Source organism: Cupressus sempervirens, chromosome 2, assembly GCF_028749045.1.
Source record: "Cupressus sempervirens isolate cs-2001-9-10 chromosome 2, ASM2874904v1, whole genome shotgun sequence".
Classification (NCBI taxonomy): Eukaryota; Viridiplantae; Streptophyta; class Pinopsida; order Cupressales; family Cupressaceae; genus Cupressus; species Cupressus sempervirens.
The window spans coordinates 330,822,068-330,834,068 of NC_143119.1; the positions used below are offsets into that span (position 1 = coordinate 330,822,068).

The window sequence follows — 12,001 nt, forward strand, 5'->3', positions numbered from 1 at the left end:
ACGCAAACCGCCCCTGCTCAGTCATCTGCCGACTGGATCGACACGTCTGCAATCCGTACTCTGCTACGACAGCATCCACTCCGGTTTGTTCGTACGATTCCGTATAGTATGAAATTACACGTCATCTGCCACGTCATCCGAGTGGTTAAATTTTCTTGCTGACGTCATCATTTCATGAGCTTAAAATTGACGCCCATTTGGACGTCATCACAGGCCACTTTTCAACTCCTGCGACGGTCGTTTGACCGTCAAATTTAAGTTCACAGTTTCTCCTCCAGACCCCTCTCCAGATTGCTTTTCAGTTTGGCAGCCTGACTTTGCGAGCTCATAACTTGGACATTCGGACTCCGTTTCACGTGCAATTTTTTTTGAAATCAGATAGAATTTCCTGAATTTTTCAGTGGTGGTGTTGTTTTTTGGTTTTGGTAAACAGACTTTGCAGAATTTGCGTTTTTTGGTGATTGTACCTGCATAATCCTGCATTTTGCAACTTCAAAAGCTCCGTACAGGCACATCTAGTCACCCTTTTAGGTTTCATTTTCTTTTTAAAGTGCGTATTTTTTCGTCTACTTTCCAAATCTGAAGTCAGATTCTAGGGTTGTGTGGACAAATTTCTCACTTTCAGAATTAGGCCTTCTTTGGCATTGTAATGCTTTGATTCTCTTTCAAAATTGTTGTAAAACTAAGCTATAGTGCTTAAGTGACAGATTTAAGCTTCATAAGGCAATTGTAAAAGCCAAATCAGAAAGTCCACTTTGTACATTTTAACAAGTGGCCCATTGTAAACGCACTACTTAGAAAGTGCCAAAGCATCTTTTTTTGGGGGGGTCTTTTGATTGAGTGAAAAGGGGGGGAGTGTACTGTGTTCTTGTGTCTCTTTTTTGTGCTCTTTCATTTCTGCATCATGGGTTTTAAATGTCCTCCTCTAACTTCACGCAACTATTCTACTTGGAAAGATATTGCATGGAGTAGATTAATGGAAAAAGGATATAGTTTGTATGTTGATGGTACTATTACCAAACCTACTGATGCTAAAGAACTCATTGATTGGACAATTCATGACCGACAAGCTTTAGGTGTAATTAGAAGTTGTGTACATAGCGATCTTCTCTTCCACATTAAAAATTGTTCAGACTCTGAGGAAGCTTGGGACAAACTTGAAAAGTTGTATGGTAAAGTGGATGAAGAAAAGGGATTTCAGATTGAGGATGATCTACTTCTTTTGGATCCTACGAATTATGACACAATTCAGGATTATATCATCAAGGTCAATGAGTATAGGGCACTTCTAAAAGATTGTGGAAATCCCATTAAGGATGATAGGTTGATACATCACATCCTGAAGAAGCTACCTTCTGAGTACGCCAACTTTGTTTCGAGTTTTAATACTTACAAGTTGACCATGGGATCTGCTTACCAGAAACCTTCCTTTGATGGATTTGCAGACATGTTGATTGTTGAACAATCTCACTTGGTGGATTCTGGACTTCTCAAGTTATCTAAGACCAAAGCCTTGGTGGCTAGTGATGATTCCAAATCTAGTCAAGGGGGAAAAAGCAACAACAACAAGAAGCAGTGGAAGCAGAAAACACAATCTGAGACACAACATGACTCCTCTCAACAAGGCGGTTCTTCTTCAAACAAGAAAGGAACTAATGACAAGAAGGACAAACTCTTTTGTGCATATTGCAAAAAGCCAAATCATGACAAGCATCATTGCAAGACAAAAAGAATCGATGAGTTAGAAAATCTACTCAAGAAGAATAAGATTCAATTGCCAGGTACTTCCAAGGATTCTACTCCTAACTCTTCAAATGGTAAAGGTCAAGCACTTATGGCCAACACAAGTTCTTCTTCGGAATGGATACTTTACTCAGGTGCCTCCTACCACATGGGTTCTTCAAAGCAAGACTTTTCTTCATTGAAGCAGTCAAAGGTGCCACACATCTTCGTGGGAGATGATGCTAAGATGGAAGTTGAAGGGAAAGGACATGTAGAAATGGAAGATGGGGAATTCAAAGATGTACTCTATGTTCCAAATCTAAGTTCCAATCTACTATCAGTTTACCAAATCACTCACCTTGGAGATGGTCATAAGGTTGAGTTCTTTCCCGATTCAGTGATGGTGCAAAGTCTCAAAGATGATTCATTGGTAGTAGTTGGGAAAGTCAATGATGACAGGAGGCTTTATTCCTTCTCCCATTTTGTGCTTAAGAGTTCTTCTCAAGCCTTGTTAACTCACTCACATTCAAACAACACCATATGGCATGAGCGGTTTGGTCACCTTGACTTCCGCTCTTTTCAGCAACTTTGCTCAAAACAAATGGTCAAAGGTCTACCCAACATCAGCTTTTCTAAGGGGGAGTGTTCATCTTGTTCAGTGAATATGCATCTCAAGGAGAAGTATGATAAAGGGAAGTCTTCTCGATCTCAAGTTGTTCTTCAGCTAGTTCACATAGTATTAGCAGGACCGTTTGCAGTGACTTCAGTCAGCCAAGGCCGCTACATACTCACATTTGTTGATGACTTTTCCCGATTCACTTGGGTCTTCTTCCTTCATCATAAGAATGAAGTAGTTCATAAGCTTCAAGGATTCAAGGCTCATGTTGAACACAAGTCAAAGAAAGCCATCAAAGTACTTAGAGTGGACAATGAGAACAAATATGTTGACAGGAGACTTAAGAACTTTTGCAGAATTGAGGGAATTGATCTTAAGAACTCACCAGCATTCAGTCCGCACAAGATAGATGTTGCAGCTATAAGGATTAGGACTCTCAAGACCATGGCAAGTTGCATGATAAAGGCCAAGTCTCTCGATCCTACACTTGAAGTTGAAGCCATTAGCAGTGCTACTCACATACTTAACAGATCTCCTCATCCAGCCTTAGATGGCAAGACTCCTTTTGAGGTATGGTGTGGCAGAAAACCAGTTGTGAGTCACCTTAGAGTCTTCGGTTGTCCAGCATGGGCAAACCTATCTTCCAGGAGTTGCAAGGCACCGACACCTAGGCCTTGTACCTTTATTGGTTATGAAGACAATGTGAAGGTTTACAGACTTATGGATCCAGAGACTCATGAGATTTTGTGGAGAAGGATGTTCACTTTGAGGAAAGTTCTCCGAGCTTATCCTCTACTCCTCTCCGCACTTCATACACAGTGGAAACTGATAGTGACACCAGCGATAGTGCTTCAACAAGTTCAAAGATGTGGGGTTTTGTCGACAGTTACAGTGCGAGGTCACATCAGTCCAGTCCACGTGCTTATATTGCCACAGTGAAAGGTCCATCTCAGCATGGTACATCTCGTCTTCCACCTCCAACTTTATTTGACTTGGGAGACAGACTTGAGGACACACATCTTCTCATTGATGATGATACTTCTACAGTTGTTGCGAGGGCTCACTCTGACCCTCATGTCCATTCTCTACATGATCAATCTGAACAGGTTGGCGTGATTGTGGATCCTTATGAACAGAAATTAGTGGAGGGCTCTTTGTCAGTAGAGGAGACAGATGGTTCAGTGGAACAGGTTCAACAGACATCCTTGCCAGATCTGCATTCATTCTTTTCTGCACAGTTGGAAGGGGTGCACTTCAGTATTAGTACAAGGATACTTGAGCAGGTTTCCGGGCCAGCACACATCTTCAGGACAGTACCTTGGGCATTGTTTCTTCCTAAGGGGAGGAACACCATTCTGCATTCATGGACCAACTTCTTCATCGGAGCAGCTTTCACCTGTTGGCATTCTTCTTTTCGGGGGGGAGCCTATTCTGTCTCTCTTCCTTCTTTCATTCTCTTTTGTATATACTGGATGTATGTCACAATGGGGGGGTCTTGATTACTCCATCCATCAATGCATCCTCCTTTATCTCTCTTTTTGGGGGAGGGTTTTTCCCATGAGGTTTTCCCTCTTTCCCCACTTTATGGGAGATTTGCATTTCATTATGTACATGGGTACCTAACATGGCCTAAGTCGGGACCCATTATGCATCTTCATCCTAGTTCGTAAGCTTAAGGGCATTCCCCTAAGTTGCACTTAAGGGGGGTGTTGGTGTAAATAAGTACTTTACTATTTACACTTACTTAAGTTTACTTAGGTTAATGCATTATTTAATTATATTGCATTATTTTATTATTTTTATTTGTGAGACACTTAGGAGTTTGTGCAACCTTGTGAGTTGTCATGTTGACAACACAGGAGTACACACCTTTATTTGAGCACATGGTGTCTACAACACTGTTTTGTGTGTCTCACCCTTCTAGGCTTATCCTCTCATCACCGCACTTACTTCCGTGCTTATGGAGGATAATCCATATCTGGTGGACATGTGCTTGGTTGTATGACACATCATGGTGCTAACTTCTATGCATTCTAGAAGCTCTCCTGTAGCCTTTATAATCAGGCACTCCTAGTGTACTCTAAGAATCAAGTATTGAATACATTGTTATTCTGATCATACTCTCTCCATTTTTGGTCTACAGTTGTGCTTGTGTATGAGTTCTTGGTTCTTGGGTGAATTTTGCCCTTAGGCAAATTCTTACAAAGACTAACACCTTATGTTTGGACAACTGGGAACTATATTAGCAACAACAGCAGCAGTTATAAATTTGTTGTAAACCATATGACATGCTTCAAGTTTTGTGCAACATTTTACCAAGTAACCCACGCCGTTATCAATGATTTTGCGACAATGAGACAGAACAGTGTCCTTCAAATGCAAACAGCCTTCACCCAATGCAGCCAATCTCCCTGATGATGATCTATCAAATAAACTGAATATGCCAAAGATACAATTCACGAGTTGGACATCTGCAAAGATGAAGAGGACATCCCTAGTTACAAAGAGTCGAAACTTCAATGTTCTCCGCTTCCTGACTCTTGCAACATGCACTCTTAGATGATAAGGGCTTTGCAAGTGCAGCAGTAAGAAAATGCAAATCCTTCCCTTATAGCTCGGCAATGATCAAGACATGCACAGTGCACATACTTTGAAGTTCCCTTACAATAACAAGGAGCAATAAAATCCCTACATGTGAGCCTATGTATCATAGGAACAAGAATCACTTGACGGCAAGTATCAATGAATCTTCGAGTGATGGAATGGCGTTTGGAAGTTTGCTTCGGATTTATCTATACCACTTGACAGAATGCAAAGGTAGCCAACGGAAGTAATGGGTAATTGTAAGCCACCAAATCCTATCTACTCGTGTTCATAAATTCCATGTCCAGAGGTCATGCATTGGAGACCAACCAATTGTTGCCCATTGTAACTGTTAGGAATAACCCCGAGAATAATGACAAATTGGAATTTTGAGGGGATGTTACAAGCGCAAACAAATAATGCACAGTTGTTTATTGCCACGTATTTCCTTATCATAAATGTGCCCCTCGATTCTTTATTTCTAGTTGATAGCCGAAAGCCTCCAGTCTGTAACGTAAGCTCTTGGAATTACCCCTTCCAACACTTACGGCATACAATGGTCGGTTCAATAATCGTTGTGTTATGTCTTAAGACCCCCGATAATACCTGCAACCTCCCACCAAGTCCTCGCAATCTTCTATTGACTGGTACGCCCGGGGTGTAAGTCTTGTTGTCCACGTAGTAGAGGGCCACACATCAGTACGCCCGGGGTGTAAGTCTTGTTGTCCACGTAGTAGAGGGCCACACATCACAGCTGAACTCCCCTTTCTCCTTCACGCGGCTTGTTACAGCAGGTTTCCTCTCCGCAACTCAACGAAATGTGAAGACTTTGTTACTAGCCTCAACCAAATATAATGCGATTATGTAACTTTTGTGCTAGCGGTTACTATATTCACTGCTGCTATTTTGAAAGAGACTGATAATCAGAAAAGGAACTTCAACTCAAAGTTCCATTGTTTCATATACCTTGCGAGATGATCAAGTGCGTCTATATCCACGTAGATATGACATATTGTTTGCATTCCTCAAACCATTTTGAAATATTATCTTTATTAACAGCAGGTGTAGTTCTGTGATTGCGAAGCCAGAATTCCATCGACCAAATCTTCATCACATAGTGGTGTTTGTTTAGCAGAAGGGATGGGTTTTGCAGACTCCCATAGTGAAATAAAATAGAGGTTCCAGTCAATTAGCTATGGGACTGCCGCTTATGCATGAATCAAAAATTTTCCACGGACATTCAACTTTTCTATGTCGAGGTCCCGAATGCTCCTTGATATTTGTATTATTTAGCTTAGGCTTAATGAGCAATAACTGAACGAATTTGCAAACATTGGCTTCCATGAAGAAAATTCAAGACTTGTAGAATCTCTCAGCATATTAGAATATTATCCGAATATCAAATGATCCATAACTACTTATACATCTCAAATTTTCTCACATCAAATACCATACGTTGGACTCGACAGCAATAAGTCATGCAACCTTGTCTTTGATAGAACTTCTATTAACGAATCCCTAATTAAAATCTGCAAGCTAGCAATTTTGATTAGATTTTCTGAATAAGCTTCACAGGCTGGCAGGAAAACCAACTCTGATACCACTGAAATATCCCAAACCGGATATTTACTCGATTCTTCCCTCAAGATACATTCAGAACTTAAGCATATGCAGATGTAATACGATACAACAATGAAACCAGAAGATTTACCAATATAAATAAACCCGTCCTTTCTCAAAATAAGATTCAGTATTCAAGCATATGGAGATGCATTAGAAACCAACAAAATGAAACCAGCAAACTCTTATAAAACTTCTTAAAACAACATTATTGCATTATACAACAGCAATACAATAACCAGCAATCAGAACCCAATCTTAAATACAGTTTTATAGTCAAATTGGAACATTAAAAGAAGAACCGATAAGTGCATACGAGACACCTGAAGTGACGTCTCCACGGACAATGGGTTTGGGTCCACTGTCTGCCGGCACGAGGGGCTATGTCCTCACATGAGCTGAAAGCTGAAGCTTTCCGAATACTTTCCCAAGAGAGAACTGAAATCTGAATAATAAATCCAAGCATGCCCAAATGAAAGAGTCTCTTCTCCTTTTATCCTCACAGTTGTGACTCTTTGACTTCTCTCCTATTTTTTTGTCTTATCTATCCTTGTCATCTTTAGCCCCCTTTGAATATTAAATTGACCTTTTATAACAAAAGTCCACATTTTCTTAGTCAATTTTAATATCATAAAAATGGATCCTTTAATATTTCTAATGTCCCAAAAAGAGGACATTACAAAATTTGCAAGCTCATTTCTTCTTTTTATTTCATAGTGTTTCTATTATGTCTCCTACTATTGTCATAACATGGTTTCATTTCTTCGCTACTACGATTCTACAAGACTCTCGTTTCAACACTTGATATAGAGCTCCCCTTTATGAAAAGATTTGAGTTCATTTTTTGAGATATACGAGCCTAAATCTAGGCATCTCGAAATGCTCAAATGGGTTTCCTTCTTTGTTGTCGTAACCAAAGTTTATGGAGTTATTTTTGTTGTTTTCACTTTGATTCCAATTGAGCATTTTGCTTGCGAATCTATTACTCTAGTTTAAAGTCACTTCTGTAATGATATTCTTTGGATTAGATCATTCCTATTTCTTCATTTTTTCCTGTTGGGTATGGAAATTTCATAACTTGTGACTTGGTTTCTATGTGAAGCTGTTGGGTATCTTTTGTTCTTACTCCCAACTATAGACGGCTTTGATATGAAAACATTTGTTGAAGAGCTCCAATTTGCTGGATTTTCTAACCATTACTAGATCTACTGATGGCTTGTGGCTGGTATTTATTTGTTGTTGTTTTCGAAAACAAATCTGAAACTTCAAGGGTTTCCAGATGCCATTACTATCTTGCTTCCTCTACAACCCGCATACACAGTTTCTAGACATATTCCACAACATTTTGAATGTTATTACAGGCATCCTTTATCACTTCGCTTATTCTCTTGTACTGAGGTTATGAATTTCCACTTTGATAAATCTAAAGAGTTATATTAGCATTTGTTGTGATTACTTCCTTCTTACCTTTTCTAGGTTCATTTGAAATGTTAAGCTTGGCTTTTAAAGGTAAAATTAATGTTCTTGGAGAAGTTCTCAAACCTAGGTCTGAGATTTATGGGTTCACAACCTCTAAACTTCTTGATCTCGGAATTTTTGGGATCTAAAGTAGTATCTTTTGATGATATTTCCATTTTCTTCTTCCTATTTTTTAAATTCCCACCCTTTTAGAGAGTATTTGTAACAACCACTTTTCTCGGGTCTTAACTAACAACTAACATATCAAAGAAATACAGTTATTACTTCTTTTTCATAGGAAGACAGTTATATCAGTTACGTTCATGTGAATGAGATTAACGGTTACAATCAGTTAAACAGAAATTTCATAACTAACAATTGAAAACACCATCAATAAATTTACTGTGGAAATTAAAATCTACATACCGTGGAATTCGAAACCGAAATCAATCTAGGGGGGCTTCTACAAACAGCCAAGTTAGTCCACAAATATCACTTAAGATCAAATGACGATTACCATCAAGTACCACTATATCAATTAGGGCATCAATTACCATTGGATCATTTAGGGCATCACATACCACTATATCAATCAGGGCATCTATTATCATTGGATCATTTAGGGCATCCCATACCACTATGTTAATTAGGGCATCAATTACCATTGGATCATTTAGGGCACCAAATACCATTGTATCATTTGGGGCATCAAATACCATTGTATCATTTGGGGCATCAGATACCACTGTATCATTTAGGGCATTAGATACCACTGTATCATTTGGGGCGTCAGATACCTCTGTTTCACTCATTGTCTTCTTATTGCTAACTGTGGCAATAACATAAGATTAGAAGATATGCTATAATCAATATTCCTATAAATGAAAGACTGAAATAACAATCCATCAGATAGACCTATCTCTTGCATATAGATATATTCATGTTTAGTTAGAAGATCAACCGATCCAACTGGTTACCAATTTCATTGATGAGAAAGATTGCTTTCATTAAAGGAAATAACTGAATTCAACGATATAAATTAATCCATCATATCTTCTTACTTGAATAACATCATAATAGTAAATTACCTATTACCAATAAAAGTTTGAATTTGTATTTGTCTGATGCAAGTCCTAACATCTTATAGAGAGGGGAAACATTGTCAGGGGCTTAACCACCCAACCACAGACCTTAACTTATCCCCACGCAATCTCTAACGAGAAAAACCTTCCCTACCCAAAAATAGACATAAAGCAACTTAACCAGCCATTGAGCATCTTGGTACTAGAGTGTCATCCCACCATTCGATTGGGCATCAAGAACTAAACAATGGACTACAATTAGTTGACTTAGCGTTTAGATGTGATTATTCATTTCTGATTTATGTTTACTTTATTGTGCAAGAGTATTTCTATTCTCACCCTTCATCTCGACCATGCTGGTCCTCATGGATGAATTCTTGGGTGGTTCCTCAAATGAAATTTGATCATTGTTTATAAAATATAGTCATCTCAATTATGCCCAAATCCAGTCTGAAACATTACAGATGAAACTTATATTGCTTTCCAGTAGCAGTTTGCTAATGACAATGTTTTGAAAGGTAGTGAAGTGGGATCATGAAAGTCATGCACCATAATCATATGATAAAGAAAAGAATAGAAATTAAATGTTATTGTCATGAATATGGGAACCACAATCTATACCTCAGAAACAAATGGTAGCAATTAATGGCCACATATCTTTCTCATACAAACCATAATGTCACTTATTTACTCTTCATCATAGTGAGAGCTCTGTGATAGGAAAACAATCCAGGTTACCAACATGATATGGGATAAAGAAAACCGGGTTAAGAAAGGAGAAGACTAAGTGAATCACCATTTGTTGATGAAAGTATGCATGTACAGCCAAAATGAAAGAAAGCCTTTGCATACAAATACAATTGACCCAGACCACAAAGGTATGTAACTCAAATGTACCGATACCCATCTAATTCCATGCCAATTTTATTTATGAAAATAATAGGGAAGCATCCTAGTCTGACATACAAGTTCACATATGCTAGTATTGACAACAGATTTAACACGTGATCTAGGAAATATATGAAGTATCGGCAAAGATTGAGGCTCAACAAAACCATGAACGAGTATATAAATTGCTATACCAAAGAACCATAAATGATGCCAACGAGAATTGAACCCATATTGTGGGTCAAGCTTGGCTCATTACTGGGTGTTTGGTTTGTGGTCAAATCCACCATACGAGACGAGGATGCCTCGTCACTCTACAACCTGAGAGAATAATCTGATTCCATATCAAGATCACAAAGGCTATCAGAGGATTACAATCCGATTTCACACGTAACCAAAATAAGAGATTTAAATTGATCGATCCCCAATTGAGAGCAGGTTGAGGTATATCTATCTCCATAGCAACAAGAGTCTCAAACTAAATAATCAATCCATGCTCGATTATAAAAAAGAACAAGAAGGTGGTGGTGGAGGAGTTACAATATCAACAAGGAGTAATCGGCATAAATAATTTAAAATGGCCATCTCAACTTATAAGGCCCGATGGAAATAAAAATAGAATATGAAAGGTTGACATGCATGAAATAATATTAGACCACCGCCAAAGTGAAAGAAATAATAATGTCTTAGTATATAGCCACATGGTATTTATAGATACCGATATATGTATGTATGCATATACGTGTACATGTGTAAACCCAAACCATATATTTCTTACGTATATGCCAAATATCAAGTATGTTATATCTCTTTATATATATAAAGTTGGTTTACGTATGTACACATATACATGTATGTACATGTATAGATATGTAGGTATCATGATGTCGACATGATAAGACATGATTATACATTAGAAGGCTCCAACCAACAACACAATTACAAAGGTACAAACTCGCTCAATTTCCAATTTATGCTTAGTAATCTCTTTTACTATTAAATGACATAATTTAACAAGTTAACTCATGGTCGTCCAACATACACTCTTGCTTGCCTAGTCGTTATTCTTAGCCCTAGTGGTTTAGGGCTTGGACCTATTTGCTCAGTGATGGTGGTGCCCATCCATGCCCAAATCCTTTTTGGCAATGCTTCCCCCCTTCGACGTGCTCCTGCAAGGGAATTCTCCACGATTATATTATATTCCTCAATATAATAACAATTTAACAAATTATTATTCATAAACCACCATAATGACAAAGCACCATCCCACTTCCCATGATGACTAACCAATTTTCTAAGATTTCAAGATAACAATATAATAGCATCATAACAATTAACTAGCATGTCATCTTCATATGAAATTATAATGATTAACCATCTTACCATTTCGCAGGATTATAACAAATTTAACTGTCAACTGACTTCATGTGAACCTCAACGGCTATATGAACATTTTAAATTGGGTCGAAAATTGAGATGTAACAATATTTTTAGACATTTGTATGAAGACATGAATTGCAACTTACTGGAAATTCTGACCTCTCTCTGATTTTCATCTTCAAATTGCAACATTACATGATGGAGATTCAAATAAACTTAAGTCTTAAGCACAGCTCAAACTTCTTACGAAATTTTTATTTTTTTTGCCACTTTCTGAATTTGGCTCTTACAAATTCAATGCCTTCCCTTAATTGCCTAGATTCAAACTTCCTCAAATCACTAGTTGCCGATGGCTTTGAAGGTCATCCCCTTGTCTGATTTTTTTTAAAAATCAATCAGGTTTTAATGTTTCCTTTTTACCTTTAGTCTTGGATCAAATCTTTGCACTATGGTTCACCTTTGTTGATTGTTATCAGTTAGAATCTATAATAAAATTTTGCTTTATCATGAATGCTTAACAACAGATTTATCCTCTATTTGATGGACACTGCAATTTCTGACATTTACAATTCTTTTTTCAGCATATTCATATTCTTTTGTTTTAAGTATCATTCCTGTAGCATCTCTGGTGATCTTGTAGTTACATTTATAA

The 12,001-nt window shown here is 37.9% G+C and overlaps 1 protein-coding gene across 4 annotated transcripts in view; it reads right to left on the minus strand.

Annotated features, from left to right (window-relative positions):
• Positions 1-12,001, minus strand: part of LOC149572454 (initiation factor 4F subunit (DUF1350)) — a 197,014-nt gene that overhangs the window by 149,367 nt on the left and 35,646 nt on the right. The window lies entirely within an intron of this gene.